This window comes from Schistocerca americana, chromosome 5 (genome assembly GCF_021461395.2).
Source record: "Schistocerca americana isolate TAMUIC-IGC-003095 chromosome 5, iqSchAmer2.1, whole genome shotgun sequence".
NCBI lineage: Eukaryota > Metazoa > Arthropoda > Insecta > Orthoptera > Acrididae > Schistocerca > Schistocerca americana.
This window is the reverse complement of record NC_060123.1, coordinates 253,132,049-253,155,098: the sequence shown is the minus strand read 5'-3', so window position 1 is coordinate 253,155,098 and position 23,050 is coordinate 253,132,049. Positions and strand designations below refer to the sequence as shown.

At 43.4% G+C, this 23,050-nt stretch overlaps 1 pseudogene; it reads right to left on the bottom strand.

Annotated features, from left to right (window-relative positions):
* Positions 1 to 1,118: 1,118 nt before the first annotated feature.
* LOC124617397 lies at positions 1,119 to 1,236 on the bottom strand (annotated as a pseudogene).
* Positions 1,237 to 23,050: the final 21,814 nt, after the last annotated feature.

The window sequence follows — 23,050 nt, the reverse complement described above, 5'->3', positions numbered from 1 at the left end:
AACGTGCCGCTCTACTGGTCGATGTCGGGCCCAGAGTTTTGCTGCATCAATAACTTTCCTGTCATCCACGTACTGCTTTCCACAGAGCGCATCCTTCATTCGGTCAAACAGGTGGAAGTCGGAATTGTAGGGTGAACAAGGAAGGAAAGTACACGAAGTTTTATGAGAGCCTCTCGGATGGGCATACTTGTGTGAGGCCCTGCGTTTTTATGGAAAAGCCAAAGTTCATTTGCATTTTTGTGCCGACGAGCACACTGCAGCCGGTTCTTCAGTTTCCTGAGGGCAGCACAATACAGTTCAGAGTTTATCGTTACGCCATGAGGAACATCATACAGAGCAACCCCTTTAGAGTTCTGGAAGACCGTTGCCATGACTTTACCAGCTAAGGGCACTACTTTGAACTCTTTCTTCGGAGGAGTGACGGTGTTGCGTCACTCCATGAATATTCCTTTTGTTTCTGGGCCGAAGTGATAAACTCATATTTCATCACCTGTGATGACGTTCGACAAAAAATCGTCACGACCAGCCTCGTAACGCGCAAGCAATTCGGCATAAATGTTCCTACGTTGCTCTTAGTGGTCTTCCGTAAGGAGGCGAGAACACAGCGGGCACACATCTCTGAGTACGCAAACTGGTAGACGAATGTGTTAGCACTACCAACAGAGATGTCCGCTTGTGCAGCGAGGTGTTTGTCATAGGTTGATCACATCGAATGAGAGTGTCCGCACGTTCCAACCTTGTAGCAATCACAGCTGTCTGCGTCTGGCCGGCAGGCGGATGATCGGATAGGTTTGCGCGACCTTGTTGCAATGACGACAGACGCCTCGCCCAAAGACTCACCGCGCTTTGGTTCACTACCTGGTCTCCGTAGACATTGTGCAAGAGCCTATGAATATCTGCGATGCTCTGACTCCACCCGAACAGGCCATGAAGGCCCAACGGTACTGACCGGCCGCCGTGTCATCCTCAGCCCATAGGCGTCACTGGATGCAGATATGGAGGGGCATGTGGTCAGCACACCGGTCTCCCGACCGTATGTCAGTTTACAAGACCAGAGCCGCAACTTCTCAATCAAGTAGCTCCTCCGCTTGCCTCACAAGAGCTGAGTGCACCCCACTCGGCAACAGCGCTCGGCAGGCTGGATGGTCACCCATCCAAGTGCTAGCCCAGCCCGACAGCGCTTAACTTCGGTGATCTGACGGGAACCGGTGTTACCACTGCGGCAGGGTCGTTGGCGCTCTGATTTTCTGCCAAAGGAAATTCGGTGATAGCTCTCTGCATGAACACACCCTTTTGATTACAGACGCCTTTTTAAAGGCTACATATAGCGCCATCACCTATTGGAAGTTCATGAAACTATAGAGGGTGACGCGGGAATATTTCACAAAGTTCCACTACAAATTTCCCGTTTATTCAACCGACATTGGCCTCGTATTTAAGCGATCGTTTACCGTAACAAACTATTATACAAAAGTATGATCTGTCCACGAGGAGATTATGTAGGAACCATACCAAATACGAATGGCAGGGAGTACTGAACAAAGAAGGGGGCACCCAAACAAATGTCCCAATGTGTGAGTGAGAGAGACCGTGCCGCACACCCGAAGCGAGGCTGCATCGACGGTTCGTTTCCTCCCACTTTCAGGTCGGCTGTGGGAATCTGTTAATTGTAAACTCGCACTGCGGTGCGGCGTCAGAGTTGACAAACAGTACAGACAGCGACTCTCCAACCCCATTCGATTGCTGACCCTGGACGAGTACACACCGCCGTTAGTAGGAGTGCGAAAGTCATTTTGGTTTACAAGCGTTGTAGTCCGTCACTTTGGGAGCTGCCTTGTGCTAAGACCTCCCAGATTGTCAGCAGAGCCACTACGGTGGTTGCGTTCGTGAAATCAAGCTGTTTCTCGTCGAGAGAACGGTATCGCGACCCCACCGATCGCCATGTGTTAGGCTATGTCGTTCGGCTCCTGCTTCTTTGCACGTAATTAGGATCTCAGGGCCAGCAATTCTAAGATCCTTAAATAATTTCAGTCAGATATTCCTCACTCTCTCTAGAGACTGGAGTATTGTCATTTAAGAATGTTCAAATGTGTGTGAATTCATAAGGAACCAAACTGCTGAGGTCATCGGTTCCTACACTTGCACACTGCTTAAACTAACTTATACTAAGAACAACACACACAACCATGCCAAGGGAGGACTCGAACCTCCGGCGGGAGGGGCCGCTCATTCCGTGACATGGCGCCTCTAACCACACAGCCACTCCGCGGGACTATTGTCGTTTTAATTATTCATTGTGTTTTCAGTTTCACTCCTTGTCCTACAGCGAGAAGGTATCCCGCCAAGTCACTCGGAACGATGGGTCCATGCTATGAAACACTGTGACAAGCTAACACATATAAATTTTAACGTATTTACTGGCTGCTGCTTTTTCTTTTAATTCTACATCTACGTGATTACTCTGCTATTCACAATAAAGTGCCTGGCAGAGGGTTCAGTGAACCACCTTCAAGCTGTCACTCTACCGTTTCACTATCGAACGGCGCGAAGGAAACATGAGCACTTAAATTTTTCTGTGCGAGCCCTGATTTCTCTTATTTTATCTTCATGGTCATTTCTCCCTATGTAGGTGGGTGCCAACAGAATGTTTTCGCAATCCGAGGAGAAAACTGGTGATTGAAATTTCATGAGAAGATCCCGTTGCAATGAAAAGCGCCTTTGTTTTAATGACTGCCACTCCAATTCACGTATCATGTCTGTGGTACTATTTCCCCTACTTCGTGATAATACAAACCGAGCTACCCTTCTTTGTACTTTTTCGATGTAAGTCCCATCTGATGCGGATCCCACACCGCAGAGCAATACTCCAGAATAGGGCGGCAAGCATAGTGTAAGCAGTCTCTTTAGTAGATCTGTTGCACCTTCTAAGTGTTCTGCCAATAAATCACAGTCTTTGGTTGGCTCTACCCACAATTTAGGGTATTTGTAATTGTAATCCCTAAGTATTTAGTTGAATTTACGGCCTTGAGATTCGTGTGACTTATCGCGTAATCGAAATTTAGCGGGATTACCTTTAGTACTCATGTGAATAACTTCACACTTTTCTTTCTTCAGGGTCAATTGCCACTTTTCGCACCTACAGATATCTTATCTAAATCATTTTTCAATTCGTTTCGGTCATCTGAGGACTTTACAAGACGGTAAATAAAAGCAGTATCTGCAAAAAATCTAAGACGGCTACTGAAATTGTCTCCTATGCCGTTAATATAGTTGGGGAACGCTGGATATTATTTCTGCTTTACTTGATGACTTTCCATCTATTACTACGAACTGTGACCTTTCTGACAGGAAATCACGAATCCAACCGCACAACTGAGGCGATATTCCATACGCATGCAGTTGGGTTAGAAGACGGTTGTGAGGAACGGTGTCGAAAGCCTTCTGGAAATCTAAAAATATGGAATCAATTTGACATCCCTGTCGATTGCACTCATTACTTCGTGAGTATAAAAAGCTAGTTGTGTTTCGCAAGAACGATATTTTCTGAATCCGTGCTGACTATATGTCAATACATCGTTTTCTTCGAGGTACTTCATAATGTTCGAATACAGTATATGTTCCAAAACCCTACTGCAATTAGACGTTAGTGATATGGGCCTGTAATTCAACGGATTACTCCTGCTTCCATTTCTGGGTATTGGTGTGACTTGAGCAATTGTCCAGTTTTTAGGTATGGATCTTTCTGTGAGCGAGCGGTTGTATATAACTGCTAAATATGGAGCTATTGTATCAGCATACTCGGAGAGGAACCTGACTGGTATGCAATCTGGACCGGAAACCTTGCTTTTATTAAATGATTTAAGCTGCTTTGCTACACCGAGGATATCTATTTCTATGTTTCTGATCTTGGCAGTTGTTCTAGATTGGAATTCAGGAATATTTACTTCGCCTTCTTTGGTGACGGAGTTTCGGAAAATCGTGTTTAATAACTTTTCTTTAGTGGCACTGTCATCAGTGACGTCACCATTGTTATCGTGCAGTGAAGGTATTGATTGCGTCTTGCCTCTGGTGTGCTTTATGTATGACCAGAATCTCTTTGGGTTTTCTGCCAGGTTTCGAGACGGAGTTTCGTTGTGGAAATTATAGAAAGCATCTCGCATTGAAGCACGCACTATATTTCGAACTTCTGCAAAACTTTGCCAGTCTTCGGGATTTTGCGGTCTTTTAAATTTGGCATGCTTTTTTCAGATTGTCAATTAGATGATGAAACACCTGCAAGAAGAAGCCTAACGTCTTCAAGGTCCAGTATCGCCGACTGTCCATTATACTTTGGAGTGTGAAGTTATTCTCCTAATTGGAAACACGCGTGTCGGCTGGACCTCTGCGGCCGTTGCTACATCTCTACTGCTGCACCCCGTCCACGGGCACAGGCATCGGGGTACGACTTACTAACCTGTCAAGTGATCGCATTACATAGATTTTGCAACCTACTCTACATCTTCTATTCGACAATAATTTATTTTATTATGTACTGCATACTATATAAAAATATTTATTCTGTTGGCTCAACATATGATGTCTGTTGGCTGGAGAGTTCAGGCTGTCACCACATCTTTGCTGTTTTGTCCAGCTAATGAGCAAAGACATCGAGCTACGACACATTCAGATGTGGAATGTTGGCACTGTAATCATTTTGTAGCTTAATCCATATTTTCTTTTATTTAATTACTTATTGTATACCTCTACCTTTCCTACTTGATTTCATGCATTTGTATCCCATAACTGGTCAAAAATTTATTGCAGGTTCACTCTATACGCATATATTATTGCATATATTTTCCTAACAGTTTGGTGCATATTGATGTTGAGCATGCGTTTTTAATAAACTCATATATCCATTGTTTGCTTCTTGTATTTCATTACATATATTAACTTGTTCATGCTGTTTGTAAGTATTGTACTTGTGCGCCACCTGTTGGCCTATTGTTTTTTCCTTGTGGGCTGCGAGAGCAAGCGTAGCTGGATTGTCTGCTTATAACTCTGAATGGGGCTGCGTAATCCTGAATCCGGTAGCATTCCTGTATATAATATTTTGGTTGACAAGTTACTGATGTAACGATTTTGTGTGCAAAATACTGTAAATCAATGCGGACTTATGAGTTGGTTCAAGGCTTTCTGTGTTTCATTATGTATTGATCTCTTTCATTTATTTCTTAGATCTTGTGTAACTTATGTTTTACCTCAATGGTACACGAGATCCGGCGGCTGGAAGAGTATCCATTGTGATGCAGATGTCTCTTGGTATCATTTTATGAGCAGACATCATACATGTTTCTTTTTATAATCGGTGTGTATTTAACTTTTTGTCTGTATTAAAGATTTTGTAATACCTTCTCGTGCCTTATCTTCGTGCAGTTAAAGGAAGGAAGATTGTGTTTAATGACCCATAGATATCGGAGAAACGGAGCACAAGCTCGGATTTTGTCAAGGATAGGGTAGGAAACTGGCCGTGTCCTTTCAGAAGAACCATCCTGGTTACTGCACTTTTCTGTTATTACTCCAGATTTCAAGATTGCTGTCTAATCAGCTGAAACTAGTAATCATTTAATGTTATAAGCCTCCGATCTTCATTATTAAAATATTTTATTAAGAAACATTTTTAACTTTTCGTAATATATTCGATGCTTGTTTCCATCCTTGCTGTATCAGTAACTATTTTAATTCTTTCGAGATTGTTCTCATTATGATCTGGATATTCATTTTCAGAAAGAGCAAAAAAATTGTCAAGATTTCTACCTGAAAACTGTATTTATTTCCCTCTGCTATTCTCGCACAGACTGCTTTTACTTGCTAGGTGTGTTGTCTTCATAGTTGCCATTTTCTAATCTCGGCGTTCTAGATGTGTCTCAATGACGAAGTCTTCTCGAATAACTTCATCGTCTCTATTCCAATATTCAGTTTCCTGCCTGTCATCTTCTAGTTTTCTCTGGCTTCGTCAGGTAGAGGCTAACAGGAACCTAAGCAAAACGTTGCAAGAAGACAACCATGCTGCTCGCCTGATAACACGATAAGGACTCGCAATACCGGAACCAGTCGTATCTTCTGCTGCAGACATCGGATCTCCAGCTTCACCAAACGCCATACATGCATCTTCTTTAGTCTAGCGTGTATGCGCAATGGACGAAGGATCACAAATACACTCCTGGAAATAGAAATAAGAACACCGTGAACTCATTGTCCCAGGAAGGGGAAACTTTATTGACACATTCCTGGGGTCAGATACATCACATGATCACACTGACAGAACCACAGGCACATAGACATAGGCAACAGAGCATGCACAATGTCGGCACTAGTACAGTGTATATCCACCTTTCGCAGCAATGCAGGCTGCTATTCTCCCATGGAGACGATCGTAGAGATGCAGGATGTAGTCCTGTGGAACGGCTTGCCATGCCATTTCCACCTGGCGCCTCAGTTGGACCAGCGTTCGTGCTGGACGTGCAGACCGCGTGAGACGACGCTTCATCCAGTCCCAAACATGCTCAATGGGGGACAGATCCGGAGATCTTGCTGGCCAGGGTAGTTGACGTACACCTTCTAGAGCACGTTGGGTAGCACGGGATACATGCGGACGTGCATTGTCCTGTTGGAATAGCAAGTTCCCTTGCCGGTCTAGGAATGGTAGAACGATGGGTTCGATGACGATTTGGATGTACCGTGCACTATTCAGTGTCCCCTCGACGATCACCAGTGGTGTACGGCCAGTGTAGGAGATCGCTCCCCACACCATGATGCCGGGTGTTGGCCCTGTGTGCCTCGGTCGTATGCAGTCCTGATTGTGGGGCTCACCTGCACGGCGCCAAACTCGCATACGGCCATCATTGGCACCAAGGCAGAAGCGACTCTCATCGCTGAAGACGACACGTCTCCATTCGTCCCTCCATTCACGCCTGTCGCAACACCACTGGAGGCGGGCTGCACGATGTTGGGGCGTGAGCGGAAGACGGCCTAACGGTGTGCGGGACCGTAGCCCAGCTTCATGGAGACGGTTGCGAATGGTCCTCGCCGATACCCCAGGAGCAACAGTGTCCCTAATTTGCTGGGAAGTGGCGGTGCGGTCCCCTACGGCACTGCGTAGGATCCTACGGTCTTGGCGTGCATCCGTGCGTCGCTGCGGTCCGGTCCCAGGTCGACGGGCACGTGCACCTTCCGCCAACCACTGGCGACAACATCGATGTACTGTGGAGACCTCACGCCCCACGTGTTGAGCAATTCGGCGGTACGTCCACCCGGCCTCCCGCATGCCCACTATACGCCCTCGCTCAAAGTCCGTCAACTGCACATACGGTTCACGTCCACGCTGTCGCGGCATGCTACCAGTGTTAAAGACTGCGATGGAGCTCCGTATGCCACGGCAAACTGGCTGACACTGACGGCGGCGATGCACAAATGCTGCGCAGCTAGCGCCATTCGACGGCCAACACCGCGGTTCCTGGTGTGTCCGCTGTGCCGTGCGTGTGATCATTGCTTGTACAGCCCTCTCGCAGTGTCCGGAGCAAGTATGGTGGGTCTGACACACCGGTGTCAATGTGTTCTTTTTTCCATTTCCAGGAGTGTAGGTCTAAGGCGCTGCAGTCATGGACTGTGTGGCTGGTCCCGGCGGAGGTTCGAGCCCTCCTCGGGCATGGGTGTGTGTGTTTGTCCTTAGGATAATTTAGGTTAAGTCGTGTGTAAGCTTAGGGACTGATGAACTTGGCAGTTAAGTCCCATAAGATTTCACACACATTTGAACATTTGACCACAAATATGCAACAACTAAGAAAAAAAATGTACAAGAACATTCACAGGCCTCAAGTATATTCAGAGCAAGGAATCTTTCACCAACGTCCAACCTTCTAACTGCCTCGTCCATTGCACCAGAAGAGCCATAATCACAGACGTTCTGTGCATATACTGCTGTAACCCGCAAATGTGTATGTGTGTGTGTGTGTGTGTGTGTGTGTGTGTGTGTGTGTGTGTGTGTGTGTGTTCCTGTTTGTGTACGGTGTGGGGGCTATATAGTCAAGTATGTCACTGCTATGCTGGCTAATCGACTGCCCCACAGTGCTAGTTTGATAGTATACACAGAATCATATTCTTCCTTCTTCTGTGATATCAATCCTGTTCCACCTAAATTTAGTAGTTATAGCGCAGGTTTTGGTGGATTAGGATTCCGCAGGTGTGAGCTTGTTTTAAAAAATCATGCATTGACAACATAAGTTTTGCACACAAATACTGTGGTATCAATAAAATGTTTGACAATTAATAATAAATCGACAATATTCTGCCCAGAGTTAACGCTTATGTAAAAATGGACGTAACCCAGTAATAAATAACTTCCCAACCAATACATTATATTATATACAACTCGAATGTGTTTCAGGCCCTGTGACATACAAGCAGACAGCAACCACGAATAACATAGTAGAAAGCACAGTATTTACATTCTGTACCCATAATACAAATTGGCAGTCATATAAGCACTGTGCAAAAAATGAGTAAAATCCTAACAGCATCTACGTCTGCTACCAAGTATCTACACCAGCTACGTACAATAGGGCTACAAAGGCCACTGGGTCTATGGACAACAGTAGCTACACAAAATTATAGTTATGTACAATAGCTGAACACACCTCCAGCTTGATTACAAACAGAATACAGAGTTCTCTCTTGTACAGTGGTAGAATACACCCTGAGTGTGGAGATAAGACACAGTATAAAAGGCCACTATTGAGCTTCCATGGTCACGTTGTGTAATATCGAAACCTGTAACAAACACTTGATATTCAAAGTACATACAGCAGCCACTGGCTGTCTTCACTATACACAGTACCTGCCATTCAGTAACCTCAATCTGATAACTCATCGGCTTCCAACTAGACACACAGCTAAACTAAATGAAATGTTGAAATGTGTGTGAAATCTTATGGGACTTAACTGCTAAGGTCATCAGTCCCTAAGCCTACACACTACTTAACCTAAATTATCCTAAGGACAAACACACACACACACACACACACACACACACACACACACACACACACACACACACACACCCATGCCCGAGGGAGGATTCGAACCTCTGCTGAGACCAGCCGCACAGTCCATGACTGCAGCGCCTTAGCTAAACTAAAGCAGAGATCTAATAACAAAACCACTTTTTTCCTTTTCTGGTTCCGGTTTCCATCTTCTCTGCCCACCAGGTAAAGACACGCCGTTCCTCCAAGTAGCTTGGTCATGTCCTGCTTTGACCAGTGACTGCACAAGCTACCCAGTTCCTTGGCACTCCCACGTTCCAGCTGAACTTTCATCTCAGTTGCTGGCCACCAATAGTTGTGGCCTGCTCTAACTCCTGTCCATGATGACAATTTCGGCCTGCCACATCACACGCGAAATATGTGCAGACGGCACCCCATACCAGGGCTAGCGCCTTCTGTCAGTAACCACTACAGCTGCCAACAGAGGCGAAAGTTATATTCACCACGTCCCCCACCCCACTTACGAACGCCACCAGCCCCAGCCTGCCAATGCCAATAACCTCGGCCATCACCCAAGGCCTGACCATCAGCGACTCGTTGCAGGGTTGCTGGCCACTGTACCGTGGCCCCACTGCTGCCCTATAGGAGATGCTAACAGTCCCAAGTGGTGCAGATCACTGACATCTACCATGTCATGCACCAGCCTAGACAGACTCAGAACAGTGCTTCTGTAGTACAAAATACCACCATCCACACCTTTTGGCTGGAATACGAGAGCCAGAGCAGTGCTGCCACAGCCAGCTGGGATGCAGGAAGAATAACATACCACAAATTTCAAATTTAAAGTGTAGCTAACTGAGATGTCGAGGCACCAGTATTACTTTTCATTACAGAAGCATTTTCCGCACTTATGCTGTTAGCACCACACTATGTAAGTGGTACATCTGATGATTGTAGTAAAATTGAGTGAAGATGTTGAGAATACGTAGTACAGAGACTTCTTGCATAGGTACATTCGATTACATATGAAGGTCACAATCTGTTAAAACTTCCATGATGATTCTGTAAGCTATTATACTTTCTGAAGCAAGATTGGTGATTAGAGTGGGAAAGTAGTGCTTCAAATTACATAGCCTCTTACACACAGTGACTTGCTGATCACGATGCAACTCAACGTGTGATTTAAATCACCTTCTGATGTTTCTTCACATGCACAAGTTGAGGAGTCTCACTTGGCTATCCAGTAGAGGTGGCTGGTAGAGTTTCCATGACTAAGGCACATCCTTATTATAAACTTCAGATGGCGTCTAATGCATGTCTAATCTGTAAACTACAATATTCATGGCAGAGCTGTTGAAGATTATAAAACTGGCAACCCCTGTCCCATCATGAGTCATCGTCTAATTCGGCAGTGGTGAAACCACATGTTCTAAGGGGATGGTTTGTCCCTTTGTCCTGGGAGCACAGTGATACACTCAGCACTGGTCTGCGGGTGATAGGCAGCTGCAACATTTACACTGCTGCCTCAGTTCGGCAAGCTTTTTGAATGGGTGTGAGCAGTTACGGAATCCAGCGAGTGGTGACCTCTGTCGCGATCAATACGTACATATACACATAGTTCATGCGAAATGCTGAAAACTTATCCAAGACCGATTTTCACTTTCGTAACTATCCCCTTGTTCGCGATACCCTGGTCTTTGAGCACCTGGGAGTCTATTTCTCTTGCCATTCCTAGTCCATGACAGAGAGGCGGTTTTCCACTTCGTCCTTTGACGTTTCTATAGTACTGTTGGCATAAGAAGTTCCCTGACAGTTGCAATGGGCTGTGTGCGGCTAGTTCACATTTCTACCTCGACCAATCATGTGACGTGATTTTGTAAACGTCTCTATGTCTCTATGGCAACGCCTCAGTGCTGCTGGAGCTCTATAGACGGCTGTTGTTCTCGCCTGTAGCCGTTTGCACTTTCCAGTTTAAACCTGCCAACAGCGCTGCCAGCTATCAGGGATGCGACTATAGTTGTTTCGCCTCTCTGGAAACGTCTGAGCCATCTAGCGAGCGTGTCATTTGATGGTGCATTGTTCCCGTATTCTCCCACTAAATCAGCATGGATTCTTGCAGATTTATTCCCCTTCAAAAGTAGAGGTGCTGTTTTCGCCAAGCTATATAGGACAATGTCGCTGATGCACGCAACTTATTTTTAACATACGAGGTGCGACAATAAAGTAATGAGACCTGTTTTCCTTGCAAGATGTGGCAACCCTGCAGGCTTGCGTAGGCACAATATTTTTGACCTTGGTCTATAAGATGCTTCTAGTCCAAGCAGCGCATCGATGCAACTGCTCAGTCGTGAGTTGTGCTGCAATAAGTTAACACTTGTTTGTGTCTCTCGTCACAGAAATGGAACTACATAATATTGCGCAATGGTATGCCATTTCTTTTTGTGTTATATTGGATGAAAACGAGACGACAACTTGGGGTAAGCTTCAGAAGGCTCTTGGAGAGGGGGTTATGTTAAGGGCTCAAGTTTTTCGTTAGTATAAAATGTTTAGTGAAGGCATAAAGAATGTTGAAGATGAAGACCACAGTGGACGACCATCAACCTCACGGACAGATGTTGACTTGGCCAGGGTGCGTGAACTCGTACAATCTGATCGAATTATCAATGAAAATGATTGCAGAAGAACTAAACATCAATCGACAAACGGATCGTCTAATAATAACTGAAGATCTTGGTATGAGAAATATTTGTGCAAAAATGGTCCCCAAAAATCTCACACCACAACAGCGAGAAACACAGAATTTTTAACCTCAAAACAAATTTCAGTACTACCACTGCCACCTTATTCACCAGATATCGCTCCATGCGACTTTTTTCTATTTCCCAGAGTCAAAACGGCGTTCAAGGGACACCATTTCCAAACAACACAAGATGTCCAAAAAGCTGTGACGACGGTCCTGGAGGATATTACAGAAGATGAGTTCCAGAAATGTTACCATCATTGGCAGAAGTGCTGGAAAAAGTGTTTGCAATCAGAAGGGAACTATTTTGAAGGAGACAACACTAAACTTGACTAAAACGGTAAGCAACATTTATTTTCGCATCAATCTCATTACTTTATTGTCGGACCTCGTATGTAGCTGCCGAATTGTGTCACCGACATTGTTTCTTTTATTGACACTCTTTTCTTTGTGTCACTGGAAACTTGGAAAGATCATTCGAACAGAACTTGCCGTCAACGACATAACACGTGTAAAATTTTGTCAACTAGTAAGAAAATAACCACACCACGAATCACTGTCAACCCCTCACGAGAAAAAGTTCCACAAACATCTGCCTGCTGTGTCAGATTCGTGCAAACTAGCAATTCAGGTGTGGTTCATGTGTTGACTTGCGCCCTTCAGGTTCATCAGTGCATGTTCTGCAGTCGTAGCTATCAGACAACACGCTCCCGAAGCTATTCAGAACTTCCACAATTGATATGAACTGAAAGAAAAGGATGCAGTTTTCGTTTATGGTGAATGTGACCAAACTGTTTGAGCAATGGTGCCGTTGCGTTTACTACCTAAACGTGACGCAACCTCACGATCTGTCTATGCAAACGTTATAAAAACTACGAGTATTTCAGAAAACTGGGAGGCGCTAGACCTGGGGGGATATGGACTATTTTCTATTTTCAAAGGCGAATGGCGACTTTTAAGTAACCATAAAAAAGTTGCACCTTTAACCTTGTTAAAACTTGCATAGAGCCGACTTTTAAATCATTTTCTTGAAATAAAACACCTGACCACCCTTTAGTTTACCTGGGAGCTAGAGGGGGGAGGGAGGGGGGGGGGGGGAGTGCGGTCTCCGCTTGCCCTCGGGTATGAGTACCCTTGAGAAGTGAGAACACAGAATCCATATATCACTACGAGGCTCCTTAGATGTGTGAGGGGTAATAGCAAAAGGAGTGTTCTGCGAAAACTACATTTCCGTTTACTCCATCAACAGCTTCATGGCAATGACTTCCAAAATCGGTTACAGTTCTAGGAATGGCATCGGATGAAGCGTCGTTTACAAATCATGGACAAATAAATAATCGAAAGATATCTTCTGGTCGTTTGTGAATGTACACTGGCTCAGAGATGTGGATAACCAATGATCTTAGTCTGTCAAAGTGTGATGCGAGCTTTGCAAGAAACGCATTATTGGTCCCTCTGTTATTGGTGGGACTATAAATAGACACAAGCATCCTTAGTTCGTAATAGATAGGCAGCTACAGATATTTGAAGGCAGTCCATGTGGTACATGGCTCTCCCATTAATAATATCATAGACTTCAGCTCAAGCACCAATGTTAGCAGACTTAGCAGTTGACACGATACTTCATACTATGTTCGTTTTCTCCTGTTCTGAGACTCGCCTGCATAGCCGTGCCCGTTTAAGGGCCTGCTTCTGGGACGTGGAGATGCACCGGATCTGGCTCGAATCCGTCTTGCAGATTACCAACGATTAGCTGACCAGCCTGGATGTGGTTTTTAGGCGGTTTCCAACACCCCACTAAGTGGAAATCGCGCTGGTACTCACGTCCCGCGTCAGATACACGATTCGCAAACATTTAAAAAATTCCTCAGACTTTCACTTAGAATTTACTCTAGATGCAGACAGAAGGGGTACACTGATTCTGTGAATAGGAGACTGATGATCTTAGATGTTTTGCTCCTCAAGAATCCGAAATCAGAAGCAGCAGCTTATTCTGATGATGGACTATCCCCCAAACGCATCAGTAAATATTTATAACTAGTGGATTCTTGTTATTTAGTGACCTGATATAATGACAAGGCCATACTCAGTTGAGTATTTAATGGTACCCATACCATCACACGGAAGTTTGACTCCTGTGACGATGGCTAAAGCTCGGGTTGCCATGCACTTCATCGCCAAACGCTCACAATTAAGCAGCAAAACAGTATAAATATGTGGTACTAAAACTCAGTTCCACCTTTCTATGTTCTCCTTATACAGTACACAGAACCAATTTCTCCAAATTTTGCTCACTGAAGCTCATACGTTTATCTGAAAGACAATTTTTGTAAGCAGAAAATAATCTTTCTACCTTTGAAAAAGTGTCAGGTTGAAAGTTTTTATTACCAAAAATTATTATCATTATTATTTGCCTGGTGAATGTTTTATTGTCAGATATTGTTCTTATTGTGGCAACAGACGTACGGAAATGTGTAAAGTTCTGCTTCAGGCAATATTATTGTTATCTATACTTTTTCTCTAAAAATTGCTAGTGTATGTAGTGAAACTTTATTATCGCTATCATAAAATGTGATACGTAGGCGTACAACTTGTACTATGAAAACACTTATTCTGACATGTCAGTGTTCAAACATTTTCTGGAATTCTGACATGTCGGTATTCTGATAGAGAACAAAAACTAGAAATTACTCTTCCTATAAGTCATGGAAAATCAATTTCTCTGGATCTGAATGCGGTTTTTAAAATATTCTCTAACATCTCCTAAGAGTTATATTCTAATGCTCCTGCTAGCAACAGGCAACTTACATCGTCTTACCGCTGCAACTGCATGAATATTCTGCACCCAGCAACACGCTACAATAATTCAAAAGAAATACCACACTTCATGCAGAGTGCAATGCATGGTCACAACTACTGATACAACTACTCCCCTATTTTCTTTTTTATAGAAATTAAATCATCAGGAGGGGTTCAGTCAACAAACCTTAAGTGGTGTAAAAACAATGAAAGGAACCAATTAAATTTGCCGAACTGACGATGCAAACATTGACAAACTTTACTCAAACCTTTCTTTTCCTGGGACAGTTTGACTGTCAAAAACTCTAATTATTCCACATTATTTGTCAATAATCACGTATCTGGTCACAACAAGATACGAATATTACTTTCAGTGTATGCATACAGAAACCTGACAAAATCCCTCCCGTGCGCAAGCAAGCAACAACTGCGCGCAGCAAAGAGGCAAATTGCCAAAAAATCTTCGACTAACACAAAAATCTCTTTGGACGCCACTAGTATGATCAGGGAAGTCTGCGACCTCTCCTGAAGCGCGGCTTCTATCCACGCCAGGCTACGTCCGATTCAAGGTTACTAAATAATAAGGTTGGGCAGTAAGCGCTCTGCTCTGCTATTGGCTGGCCTAGTGACGTCAGCGTGGAAGCAAGCGCTCAGAAGCAGACGACACGGCATGCGCGTTTACGTCAAGTTTTTGGCGGAAGATTTTGTTTATACCAGAATTGAGATGTCTAAACAGCTTTTCTACTGCTAAAATATTACAGTTAACACTGATGAGTTATATTCTTTCGCAGCTTATGCCTCACACATCGGTAAAATATCAGATCACAACCACACTGACACACACTTGAAATTCGAAACCTCGGCTCAGATAAATCAGAAACTATTCATTTAATCGCATTGAAATAAATTTAATTAAGAGCTCGAAGTTGGACACACTTGTTTGTAAGAACAGCATTCCTTCTTTCTAAAGCCGCTATAGTATTCATCAAAGTAACTTTATCTGTGTCTGAAAAAAAACTGTCATCTGCACATGTGCTCTTATTATGATGTTTCTTATTTGGTGACAGCTTTTCCAGAGTTTCCAGAGATCTCTTATGTAGTTCTCGTTTCTTATACCGTTTGGTTCTGTCTGTTTGTTGCGGGTGACACATTGACAGTCGCACTACTGCACGGCAAATTGCACGAAGGAACTGCATCTGGCTTGAGCATTCTTTTTCTGGGCAAATTAAGCAATTCGGACTGTAAATACCTTAAGTAATCTGTTTCTGCGAAATGCCGAGAACATATTCGTGCATGCGCAAAATTTACACTCCTTTCCTACAACATTTCGACAACCATAGTTTTTGTAATGTTTCATTACGCGGGAAACTGTGATACATTACGTCAGTTACCCTTGTGCTCCGGTTGTAGGAAAAACAGCCCGTAACAGCACACCCTGGCATTGTAAAAATTAATTTTCTCACTCACTTGTAGATTCTCCAATAAGAATTTCACAGGACGAACCATAAACTATAGAGCTAGCGAACACAATGTTGATCCCGCTGTCCACCATCTCTAACTATTTCAGTTCCGAATCAAATATCAATTACAGCAAAAACCGTTAACACTCCCGAATTCCGAATGTTTCCGCTGTTGACTGAGTACCTCAGAAGAAAGAACTCAATCAAAATACTCCTTCAAACACAAAACAACACAAGAAAAACAATCACACACAATTCGAACTGTGTACTGTTTGGCACAGCTGCTTCCACCGTGACGTCATGCGCACAACTGAGAAAACATGTTGCTTTCTGCGCATAGCTTTCTGCGCCCCCCTGGTCCAATTACTCTCAACAACTGTTCGCTCGCTACCACTCGCGATAATAATATCTCAGACACAGAGTTTGTGTATGCACGCAACAGCAGAATCAATAGCCAACTTTCCAAACAAAAAAAGTCCAACTTTCAAAATGCATTCGTAAATGAGGAAATTACGGACAATGTCAAGAGCCACAGCTAAACTTAGTAATTCGACACATACGTATCGGGTATCCAAGTTCATTAGATCGCGGGCAGTACAGAACTTAGCCCTTTCATTTGTTAGCGACAATGAAAAGTGTTGCATTTTCGACCATATGTTAGGGCCTACACACAGTTTTACAAAGTAACGTCTTGCTCACAACTGCTTAAATTTATCGCTTCAAAACGGTAAATGGTATACAGTCTGAAAATTTCATAGTGAGCTCATATTAGCTGCGGAGAGTGGTTAAGGAGGAAAATACCAAGTGCAGTGTTGGCAACATACTTTTCTTACTGAATAGCTCACGTATAATATTCCCGTGCCTATTATATCGAAAAAATCTTCGAATTATGCATTTACCCCCCCCCCCCCCCCAATCGTACAAATATGCATGAAACATGCATTTGCATGGAAATTCTGGCTCTAAGGATGACGAATGCAGTCTGGTAATGTTCCTTCTCGTCGAACTTCTGCACACGGATTCGGCCGTGTTGCTATATGCAAAACCGGGGCTCGTCTGAAAACGACATGGTGCTACTTACTACTGTGTCCAGAGTTGTCAATGGGCGCATTACTGTTGGCGCACTCCTCTCTGCTGCCGTGGCATGGGAAGGCTACCAACGGGAACCGTGTTGATAGTCCAATGGGCTCCGCGTCAGCTTTCGAGGGAAACTTCCCATCGCACCACCCAGATTTAGTGGTAAGATGGCCCAGTAAAAAGTCCGTCAAAAACTGAACACGGATCAAGTATGAAAACAGGAAGATGTACCGAACTGTGAAAAAAGAAGCAAAATAGAAAGTGAATGGTCCAAGCTCAAGACGTGCCACATGGAGCGAATTTGAGTAGACGTGGAGGTGTGGTTCTTCGGTCATGGTGTTGGACTCCGAAGAGAAAGATCCGTATTCAAATATCCCTCAAGACCCATTTTTTTCCACAAAATTATGAACTGTTCGTTCTGTCATTGATGTGTCTTTTCACTATATTCAAATTCGTGTGTAACATCTGTTTGCAACAGCGAAGTGTAAGGTAGGCACCTCCAGACGTACACACATCCTGTTTGTTCTACACACATATTACATGTTATGACTCTTGTGTTCAGTTTTGGAAGTTTTGACTCCTGAATTCCTTTCTTGTAACATGAACCATGGACCTTGCCGTTGGTGGGGAGGCTTGCGTGCCTCAGCGATACAGATGGCCGTACCGTAGGTGCAACCACAACGGAGGCGTATCTGTTGAGAGGCCCGACAAACGTGTGGTTCCTGAAGAGGGGCAGCAGCCTTTTCAGTAGTTGCGGGGCAACAGTCTGGATGATTGACTGATCTGGCCTTGTAATACTAACCAAAACGGCCTTGCTGTGCTGGTACTGAGAACGGCTGAAAGCAAGGGGAAACTACAGCTGTAATTTTTCCCGAGGGCATGCAGCTTTACTGTATGGTTAAATGATAATGGCGTCCTCTTGGGTAAAATATTCCGGAGGTAAAATAGTCCGCCATTCGGATCTATGGGCGGGGACTACTCAAGAGGACGTCATTATCAGGAGAAAGAAAACTGGCGTTCTACCGATCGGAGCGTGGAATGTCAGATCCCTTAATCGGGCAGGTAAGTTAGAAAATTTAAAAAGGAAAATGGATAGGTTAAAATTAGATATAGTGAAGTTCGGTGGCAGGAGGAACAAGACTTCTGGTCAGGTGAATATAGGGTCATAATTACAAAATCAAATAGGGGTAATGCCGGAGTAGCTTTAACAATGAATAAAAAAAATAGGAGTGCGGTTAAGCTACCACAAACAGCATAGTGAACGCATTATTGTGGCCCAGATAGACACGAAGCCCACGCCTATTACAGTAGTACAAGCTTATATGCCAACTAATTCTGCAGATGATGAACAAATTGATGAAATGTATGATGAGATACAAGAAATTATTCAGGTGGTGAAGGGAGACGAAAATTTAATAGTAATGGGTGACTGGAATTCGAGAGTAGGAAAAGGGAAAGAAGGAAATATAGTAGATGAATATGGATTGGGGCTAAGGAATGAAAGAGGACGCCGCCTGGTAGAGTTTTTCACAGAGCGTAACTTAATCATAGCTAACACTTGGTCCAAGAATCATGAAAGAAGGTTGTATGCATGGAAGAATCCTGGAGATACTAGAAGGTATCAGATAGATTATATAATGGTAAGACAGAGATTTAGGAACCAGGTTCTAAATTATAAGACATTTCCAGGGGCAGATGTGGACTCTAGCCACAGTCTATTGGTTATGAACTGTAGATTAAAAATGAAGAAACTGCAAAAAGGTGGGAATTTAAGGAGATGGGACCTGGATAAATTGACTAAACCAGAGGCTGTACAGAGTTTCAGGGAGAGCATAAGGGAACCATTGACAGGAATGGGGGAAAGAAGTACAGTAGAAGAAGAATGGGTAGCTCTGAGGGATGAAGTAGTGAAGGCAGCAGAGGATCAAGTAGGTAAAAAGACGAGGGCTAGTAGAAATCCTTGGGTAACAGAAGATGTATTGAATTTAATTGATGAAAGGAAAAAATATAAAAGTGCAGTAAATGAAGCAGGCAAAAAGGAATACAAACGTCTCAAAAATGAGATCGACAGGAAGTGCAAAATGAGTAAGCAGGCATGGCTAGAGGACAAATGTAAGGATGTAGAGGCTTGTCTCACTAGGGGTATGATAGTTACTGCCTACAGGAAAATTAAAGAGACCTTTGGAGATAAGAGAACCACATGTATGAACGTCAAGAGCTCAGATGGGAACCCAGTTCTAAGCAAAGAAGGGAAAGCAGAAAGGTGGAAGGAGTAGATAGAGGGTCTATACAAGGGCGATGTACTTGAGGACAATATTATGGAAATGGCAGAGGATGTAGATGAAGATGAAATGGGAGATACGATACTGCGTGAAGAGTTTGACAGAGAACTGAAAGACATGAGTCGAAACAAGGCCCCGGGAGTAGACAACATTCCATTAGAACTACTGACGGCCTTGGGAGAGCCAGTCCTGACAAAACTCTACCATCTGGTGAGCAAGATGTATGAGACAGATGAAATACCCTCAGACTTCAAGAAGAATATAATAATTCTTTACAGACGAATGGAAAAACTGGTAGAAGCCGACCTCGGGTAAGATCAGTTCGGATTCCGTAGAAATATTGGAGCACGTGATGCAATACTGACTCTACGACTTATCTTAGAAGAAAGATTAAGGAAAGGCAAACCTACGTTTCTAGCATTTGTAGACTTAGAGAAAGCTTTTGACAATGTTGACTGGAATACTCTTTCAAATTCTGAAGGTGGCCGGGGTAAAATACAGGGAGCGAAAGGCTATTTACAATTTGTACAGAAAGCAGATGGCAGTTATAAGAGTCGAGGGACATGAAAGGGAAGCAGTGGTTGGGAAGGGAGTGAGACAGGGTTGTAGCCTCTCCCCGATGTTGTTCAATCTGTATATTGAACAGGAAGTAAAGGAAACAAAAGAAAAATTCGGAGTAGGTATTACAATCCATGGAGAAGAAATAAAAACTTTGAGGCTCGCCGATGACATTTCAATTCTGTCAGAGACAGCAAAGGACTTGGAAGAGCAGTTGAACGGAATGGACAGTGTCTTGTAAGGAGGTTATAAGATGAACATCAACAAAAGCAAGACGAGGATAATGGAATGTAGTCGAATTAAGTCGGGTGTTGCGGAGGGAATTAGATTAGGAAATGAGACACTTAAAGTAGTAAAGGAGTTTTGCTATATGGGGAGCAAAATAACTGATGATGGTCGAAGTAGAGAAGATGTAAAATGTAGACTGGCAATGGCAAGGAAAGCGTTTCAGAAGAAGATAAATTTGTTAACATTGAGTATAGATTTAAGTATCAGAAAGTCGTTTCTGAAAGTATTTGTATGGAGCGTAGCCATGTATGGAAGTGAAACATGGACGATAAATAGTTTAGACAAGAAGAGAATAGAAGCTTTCGAAACGTGGTGCTACAGAAGAATGCTGAAGATTAGATGGGTAGATCACATAACCAATGATGAAGTATTGAATAGAATTGGGGAGAAGAGGTGTTTGTGGCACAACTTGACAAAAAGAAGGGACATGTTCTGGGGCATCAAGGGATCACAAATTTAGCGTTGGTGGGCAGCATGGAGGAGAAAAATCGTAGAGGGAGATCAAGAGATGAATACACTAAGCAGATTCAGAAGGATGCAGGTTGCGATAAGTACTGGGAGATGAAGAAGCTTGCACAGGATAGGGTAGCATGGAGAACTGCATCAAACCAGTCTCAGGACTGAAGACCACAACAACAACAACAACAACAACAACAACATATTTCACGTTCATTTATTTGTCGTTTTCATTTCTGTGAGAGGCCTATGCACCATCTCGCCTGCTCTCACTATCCGTCGAATTTACTTGCAACGCTACTATATTCTTACCACGTGACTCATACTCTATAACCAATGTATACTGGTAGCATGACAATTGCCAAGACTACAAAAAGAGAACAGATACATCAATGACCGGACTGAAAGTTAATAATTTTGTGACGAAGAAGAAGAGGAGAAAAAGAGGCTTGAGGTAGATTTGATAACGGACCTCCCGCTTCACATTCCAACACCGTGACCACACAACAACGACGTCGTGGTTTTTGTAATTCAGTCGGTATCGCACGTCTTGAGTTTGGATCGTTCACTGTTTCTATGTTGCTTCTTTTTTCGGAATTCCACACACCTTCTTCCTGTTTTCATTTTTGATCAGTGTTCAGTTCTTGACGGGCTATCGACTGGGAAATTTTATCACTAAATTTGAGCGGTTTGGATGGGGAGTTTCCCTGTCCGTGTGAATACGTGTTTTGCTGCCCAATTGCCATTTCGGCTAGTAGACATTTCTCTTGTTACAGGATACACAACACGATTTTCTCGCAAACAACCATACTGAATTGTTTTATCTGAATAAGAAACTCGCTGCGTGAATCACCTAAAACATGCACCGGAAATACTGCGTAAATGAAAAGTGATGTTGAAACGAACCCTTTGAAAAATGATGAATGACAGTGCTGGAAAAACTGTTACGTTATTTGATACAGAGATAGCTGAGTAAAACTGAACGTACTCAGACAGTTCTCTCTTTACTTATTCTGATCATCACTAAACTGACACACAGTATTTTTTAATGCAACGCAGTCTGACTTTCAATAATCCCTACAAAAGAATGGCCCTGACTAACAATAACCTATACCTTTCATGCATCACTTACCTCACAAAAATCTTCGTTACTCTAACTACTGCAATACAGCGAGCACCAATACTGCTAGCTAAATAAAAGATTCTAACTACTGAAGGCACTAACTATTGATAGGCATAGTTAGCAAATGAAAGTTTTTGATAGAGAACAAACACTGTATTTATCTTAATAGCGTTCAAAAGTCATGATATATATACATAATTTTGTGACATCCAATTAAACAAATTTCCTTTTTCTGACGGACACACGTCCAGATCGTCCGCTCAAAACTCTGGCATCTCTCTCTCCACATCCACCACTGCTGGCGGCTCACCTCCAACTGCACAACGCTACGCGCTGTTCACGGCCAACTGCCGCACTCTACAATAGTGAATATTCCAACAATGCCTACCAGCCACAGACTGCACACAGCACCGTCAGTGATTTTCATACAGAGCGCTACGCGGCGTTACCAACATAAAAACCTAAACAGGCTACTTACAATGTTGATGTGCGCTTTTTACTAAATGAATTGGCAGTCAGTGACTCGTACTGTAAGCCAATAAACAGATTTTAATAATACTTATTAAGTGCATTTTTGCGCAAACATACACATTCTAAATGGAAAAACATAGACATTAACAAACCAAAAGTAGGGTAAATTAGAATGTCAGTAGTGTTTTTTCCAGGATTCTAGTGCAAGCCGTTTACCAGATATCGTATTTCGAAAAATTCCATACCGACACTTGAATGTGCCAGTCAAACAGCGTCGTTGCTAGGTACGGTGTTGTTATGTGTGCTTACAGCATGCTTGTGTGTTCCTTGAGTACAATGCGACTTGCTAGTCAGTTAGAGCGTGACAATCCAAGGAGTAGGTCGTGAGTGGAGAACGGGAATTATCAATGCAGAAAAAGCCGACATGCTCTTGTTGTATGAAGGGTGTAGGAAGAACTGCCAACTGCGAGTCGTTTTTGTTTAGTTGTGACTTCTAAATAGACACAGTCTTACAGTACAAACTGTTTGTGCTGCTTGTGCAGACGGTGCACGTAAATGTCAGTTAGTGCTTTCCCGAATCCTGACGAATTGCTATTTTGTCTAAAACATGGTGAGACTGTGGCTGTGTACAATTAATGTAGTTTAATTCTTACAAAGAAGAAAACAGCAACCAGCCACTATTAGTGGCTGGTTGCTGTTTTCTTGACGAATTGTTCCCGAAACCACTTCTCACCCCACCTAAATCTCCCCACACAACTCTAACATCATACCCACTG